This window comes from Aquarana catesbeiana, linkage group LG12, assembly GCF_042186555.1.
Source record: "Aquarana catesbeiana isolate 2022-GZ linkage group LG12, ASM4218655v1, whole genome shotgun sequence".
Classification (NCBI taxonomy): domain Eukaryota; kingdom Metazoa; phylum Chordata; class Amphibia; order Anura; family Ranidae; genus Aquarana; species Aquarana catesbeiana.
Window position 1 is genome coordinate 39,217,692 of NC_133335.1, and position 7,084 is coordinate 39,224,775.

Sequence of the window (7,084 nt, forward strand, 5' to 3'; positions counted from 1 at the left end):
CCAATGCTATGAACATATTTGTTATGGCTGGAGCTGCCCTTGAACTCTAGAATTATATGTGTGCTAGTAGATCTAAACTTCCTTCTTTGGTTATTTCATTATGGGTGTTCTCAAGACATACACTAGATTGTCAAAAGTACTGGGACGCCTGCCTTAACACACACATGAACTTTACTGGCATCCCAGTCTTAGTCCGTAGGGTTCAATATTGAGTTGGCCCACCCTTTGCAGCTACAACAGCTTCAACTTTTCTGGGAAGGCTGTCCACAAGGTTTAGGAGTGTGTCTATTGGAATGTTTGACCATCCCTTTATTGGAGCATTTGTGAGGTCAGACACTGATGTTGAACGGGAAGGCCTGGCTTGCAGTCTGCGCTCAAATTCATCTCAAAGGTGTTCTATCGGGGTGAGATTAGGACTCTGTGCAGGCCAGTCAAGTTCCTCCACCCCAAACTCGCTCATCTATGTCTTTATGGACCTTGCTTTGTGCACTGGTGCGCAGTCATGTTGGAACAGGAAGGGGCCATCCCCAAACTGTTCCCACAAAGTTGGGAGCCAGAAATTGTCTTGGTATGCTGATGCCTTAAGAGTTCCCTTCACTGGAACTAAGAGGCCAAGCTCAACCCCTGAAAAAACAACCCCACACCACAATCCCCCCTCCACCAAATGATTTAGAGTGGTGGCTCTATACTTATGGCAATATAGTGTGGACGCGCAAGTTTGGGGTGGCCTGCACAGTGTCCTAACCTCAACCTGATAGAACACTCTTGAGATGAATTAGAGCGGAGACTGTGAGCCAGATCTTCTCTACAATAGTGCCTGACCTTACAAATGCGCTTTACACACATGAATTAAAGTTAATGTGTGTGTAAAGGCAGGTGTCACAATACTTTTGGCAACATAGTTTATAACAAACCAGATTATGATTCAGCCTGCCAGACTCCATCCATACCGATTTATTTTTTCTGTGGCCTTATCCTATTTACACAGTTACTCATTGCTAGATGTAACCCCATGCAGATGGTGTTGGATGTACACACACTTTTCCTCTCTACATTGTAAGGCTGGGTTCACACCTATGCGAATTGGATGCATCTAATTCGCATAGCAGGAGAATGTGACCGGCTCTCATATCTCAGGGGCAGCTGCAGAGCGCACTGCACAGAAACACTGTGCGTCTTTGGCTCTGTTTCAGGGCCGAATTCTGGCAAAGATTCATCCCTAATTCGGAGAACAGGGACGCACAGCGTTCCTATGCAATCTGTAGCTGGTTTCAGTGTGAACCGAGCCTCAGGATTTTTGTTTTTATAGGTTATTGGATTTGTACATACAAGCTCATTTAAAAGGCAATGGCATGGCTACGTCATCACCATACTGCTGCTTTTAAAAACTGGCACATTTCTAAAACATAGTGATAGGTGGCAATGGTTTTCTTTCTTTAAAGTTTGATTTTAAATTGCCATACAAGTCTATGGGAATGTAAAACCCAATTGAAGTGTGACAAATACACCTTTCAATGAAGTCTGAAGAAGTTTCTCAAACTGATGTCATCAATACAGGTATTTACAGATGTACTCGGTTGGCTTCAGGACTTTGAAGCTGGCAGAGAGCAACAGAAATGAATGACTAAAACTTTAAAATGAAAAGCCAAATGGTGGAGAGCCTAATCATAGGAGCCGAACACACACACACACACACACACACACACACACACACACACACACACACACGTAATGGGCCAATTTTTTTTATGAACCAAATAGACTGCACTGTGCACATTGGAGAGCAAGTAGTGTTATCTGCTCTCTACTATTATTGAGCCCCAGAGACATTCTCCAGTTTGTTGGGCTGCATAAATAAGAAAAAATAAGTAATGGGTGAGTTTCAGCTCTATTCATCAACTAACTACCTGAACAAGGATATTTTCTTTTTGTGCTCCTGATGTCTGATAAATTCACAGTAAAAGCTGGATGTATGTATGTATGTGTGTGTATATATATATATATATACACACACACACGTTATATTACCAAAAGTATTGGAACACCTGCCTTTACACACACATGAAATTTAGTGGCATCCCAGTCTTAGTCCGTAGGGTTCAATATTTAGTTGGCCCACCCTTTGTAGCTATAACAGCTTCAACTCTTCTGGGAAGGCTGTCCACAAGGTTTAGGAGTGTGTCTATGGGAATGTTTGACCATTCTTCCAGAAGTGCATTTGGGAGGTCAGGCACTGTTGTTGGATGAGAAGGCCTGGCTCGCAGTCTCTGCTCTAATTCATCCCAAAGGTGTTCTATTGGGTTGAGGTCAGGACTCTGTGCAGGCCAGTCAAGCTCCTCCACCCCAAACTTCCTCATCCATGTCTTTATGGACCTTGCTTTGTGCACTGGTGCGCAGTCATGTTGGAACAGGAAGGGGCAATCCCCAAACTGTTCACACAAAAAAAAAAATTGTCCAAAATGTCTTTGTATGCTGAGGCCTTAAGAGTTCCCTTCACTGGAAATAAGGGGCCAAGCCCAACCCCTGAATAGCAACCGCACACCATAATCCCCCCTCCATCCCACCAAAGGATTTGGACCAGTGCACAAAGCAAGGTCCATAAAGACATAGATAAGCGAGTTTGGGGTGGAGGACCTTGACTTGCCTGCACAGAGTCCTGACCTCAACCCAATAGAACACCTTTGGGATGAATTGGAGCGGAGACTGCGAGCCAGGCCTTCTCGTTAAACATCAGTGCCTGACCTCAGAAATGCGCTTCTGGAAGAAAGGTCAAACACTCCCATAGACACACTCCTAAACCTTGTGGACAGCCTTCCCAGAAGAGTTGAAGCTGTTATAGCTGCAAAGGGTGGGCCAACTCAATATTTAACCCTACGGACTAAGGCTGGCCATACATTATACAATTTTCTCGTACAACTTTCCTTTAGATTTACCAAAACCATACAATATGAGGTCAAACCTAAACGCTTTCAGTTTGTATGCAATCAGGCAGGCTCTTGTGCTACATAGTTGAAGGTAAATCTAAAGAAAATTGAATAAGAAAATTGCATGGTGTATGGCCAGCTTAAGACTGGGATGTCATTAAAATTCATGTGCGTGTAAAGGCAGGTGTACCAATACTTTTGGTAATATATTGTATGACTGAGGTGACAATTGAGAAGATTAAGCCACCTCAGCCTTCCCACTAGGAGTGCTTCCTCTCTCTACCCCATGCAACTCTGTACAATGAGGCTGATCCTTCCCTTGGGAAGGAGATGATTAGGTACAGCGGGTTCAAAGAATAGTTAAAGTTTTACCACCCAATTGGATTTGTTAATTAAAGCCCATAATTTCACTAAAAGGGCCCCACATTTTAAATCAGATTTGATGCATAGCCGATTGCAGATTCCTGAGCACCCCCCCACCGCAACAACATCCATCAGGGGAAAGACTGTGAAGTAACATTGCTGCAGCACCAGTTAGAGATGGGGCTCTGTATGATCTGTCAGGATTATACTACTACCATGACAATCATTTTCCTAAAGGCTTCACACAGCCAAAATGTAACCACCCTCAAACCTCCTTCTTGGATACAGCACCCCCCTAAACAAAGCTGCAGCTGTTTTTTTTTTTGTTTTTTTTAATTTGATTATAAACTTTGTTGCATGTCTACCACCCTCAAGTCTAAACTATGGACAAACCTGTTGTGAACAAGTGCACAGACACAAGTCATCTGGTGTATTAAACAATCATATGGAGATTCTCTGTTACACATTCTATTGCCAAAATAAAAAATAATTTTAAATACTTTCATCCAATTCTTCCTAATCATCTGAAATGATCACCAATGGTAAACGTTAATATGGGAATAATTGCATGTAACACTTTTTAAAGCTAAATTCAAGGCAAACTGCTAAATACATAATGACATTATATATATATATATATATGAAAGGGCCAAGGGGGTACCACATCCATGAAAATTTTCTAAAAAAAGGGAACGTTGGAGCAGACTTTATATATAAATATAGCAAAGAGGGAAGACACATTAAGGAGTCAATGCTGCTCACCCCAATATGGACAAGAAAAATGGAAAAAAGTCCCCCGAGCGGGGTTTTTAGGCAGCTAGCTATAGATATGAGCAAGGCATTAAGTAAAATATTAAAATGCTTTATTGAAGGGTAATGAATGAATGTAACAACATATAAATATAAGTTGGGAGCTCCAGTGGGAAAATACCCATACCAAATACATATAATAGCAAACATAGGTTATACACAGCATGTGATAAGGCTATTGCATAACAATTCTGACGCATTTCGACCCATGAATTTTGGGGTCTCTTCAGAGGATGAGTTTGCTAAAGAAAAAAGAAAAATTTATAATAGTATGTACAGCTTATTTAAAAGAGTTACAGCATTGGCAAGTTTGTTTAGCAACATGTTTAGTAACACTTTGCACATAATTACCACTGAGTTTGGATGTACCCCTCGATCAGAGCCTCCCCACATAGCAGCTAGACCATCCAGTGTGCCCGCACGTAGCAGCACCCCGGAAGATATGTGTGTATGTGTATGTGTATAAATATATACACACACACACAAAAGTGAGTACACTCCTCACATTTTTGTAAATTTTTTATTATATCTTTTCATGTGACAACACTGAAGAAATGACACTTTGCTGCAATGTAAAGTAGTGAGTGTACAGCTTGTATAACAGTGTAAATTTGCTGTCCCCTCAACCCAGCCATTAACCGCTTGCCAACCAGCGCACACCGATTTACATCGGCAGAATGGCACTGTTGGGCAAAAGGGCGTACGGGTATATCCCCTTGAGGAAGCAGTGCTGCGTGCGCGCCGCCGCGGTCTCCGTGACCGTGGGTCCCGCTGACTCGATGTCCACTGGGTGCCTGCGATTGTGTCACAGAGAGGTAGAACGGGGAGATGCTTTTGTAAACAAAGCATTTCCCCGTTCTGCCTAGTGACAGGACAGAGATTTACTGCTCCCTGTCATCGAGAGCAGTGATCGCTGTCATGTGAGGTGTAGCCCCTCCCCCCCACAGTTAGAATCACTCCCCAGGACACACTTAACCCCTTCACTGCCAGTGTCATTTACACAGTAATCAATGCATTTTTATAGCACTGATCGCTGTATAAATGACAATGGTCCCAAAATAGTGTCGAAAGTGTCACAGTCCTGATAAAAATCACAGATCGCTGCCATTACTGATAAGAAAAAACTGAAAAATAAAAATGCCATAAAACTATCCGCTATTTTATAGACGCTATAACTTTTGCGCAAACCAATCAATATACGGTTATTGCGATTTTTTTTTTTTTACCAAAAATATGTAGAATACATATCGGCCTAAACTGAGGGAAAAAAATTGTATTTTTATACATTTTTGGGGGATATTTATTATAGCAAAAAGTAAAAAATAATGCGTTTTTTTTTTTTAATTGTCGCTCTTTTTTTGTTTATAGTGCAAAAAATAAAAACTGCAGAGGTGATCAAATACCACCAAAAGAAAGCTCTATTTGTGGGGGAAAAAAAAGGACATCAATTTTGTTTGGCAACATCGCACGACCGCGCAATTGTCAGTTAAAGCGATGCAGTGCCAAATCACAAAAAGTGCTCTGGTCAGGAAGGGGGTCAAATCTTCCAGGGCTGAAGCGGTTAAAGCGGAGTTCCAACTAAAACAAAAAAGTTAAAAGTCAGCAGCTACAAATACTGCAGCTGCTGACTTTTAATAATCAGATACTTACTTGTCCCAGGGTCCAGCGATGCGGGGGAACAAAGCCCCGCTCGTCTCCCCCTCCTCTCTGTGACGCTGGCATTGTCACTGTGGGTGCACAGGCGGGCATGCACTGCATATGTGACCTGTGACGCGTCTCAGATGATTGCCGAGAGGGAGGGAGGAGAGGTGAGCTTACTTCTGCTACCCTGGGAGGAAGTGGGAGCTGGAAACCTCTAAAAAAAGGGTTTCCGCCCCCCCCAAAAAAATTACATGCCAAATGTGGCATGTCAGGGGGTCCCCTTAAAGTGGAAGTTCCATTTTTGGGTGGAACTCCGTTTTAATGTCTAAACCGTTGCCAACAAAAGTGAGTACACCCCTAAGTGAAAATTCCCAAATTGGGCCCAAAGTGTCAATATTTTGTGTGGCCACCATTATTTTCCAGCACTGCCTTAACCCTCTTGGGCATGGAGTTCACAGGTTGCCACTGGAGTCCTCTTCCACTTCTCCATGGCGACAGCACGGAGCTGGTCGATGTTAGAGACCTTGCGCTCCTCCGCCTTCCATTTGAGGATGCCCCACAGATGCTCAATAGGGTTTAGGTCTGGAGACATGCTTGGCCAATCCATCACCTTTACCCTCAGCTACTTCCCACCACGGTGCTTGACTGTAGGCAAGACACACTTGTATTTGTACTCCTCACCTGGTTGCTGCCACACACGCTTGACACCATCTGAACCAAATAAGTTTATCTTGGTCTCATCAGACCACAGGGCATGGTTCCAGTAATCCAAGTCTAGTCTGCTTGTCTTCAGCAAACTGTTTGCGGGTTTTCTTGTCCATCATCTTTACAAGAGGCTTCCTTCTGGGATGACAGACATGCAGATCAATTTGATGCAGTGTGCAGCGTATGGTCTGAGCACTGACAGGCTGACCCCCCACCCCTTTAAACTCTGCAGTAATGCTGGCAGCACTCATACGTCTATTTCCCAAAATCAACCTCTGGATATGACGCTGAGCACATGCACTGAGTGGAACAGGCCAGTTCTGAGTGGAACCTGTCCTCAGGGCCACTGATAGAGCAGTACAACCAGCCCTGTTGTACTGGGCCCAGCCAGCAGGGGGAGCCTGAGCATCTTTTAACTTCTAGATATATAAAAAAAAAAAACTAACTAAATAACTTTTTATTAACCCCAACCCACTTGATTACAAATGTATATAAGGAATATATAGTCATTTCCTGGGCCCCATCAGGTTAACAGAGGGACCCAGAAGGTGAAAGCAGAAGAGGGACTTTTTTTTTCATTTTCAGGTGCAGGGATACACACACACACTGCTCTCAGTATACCTGCACAAACTAAAGTTCTG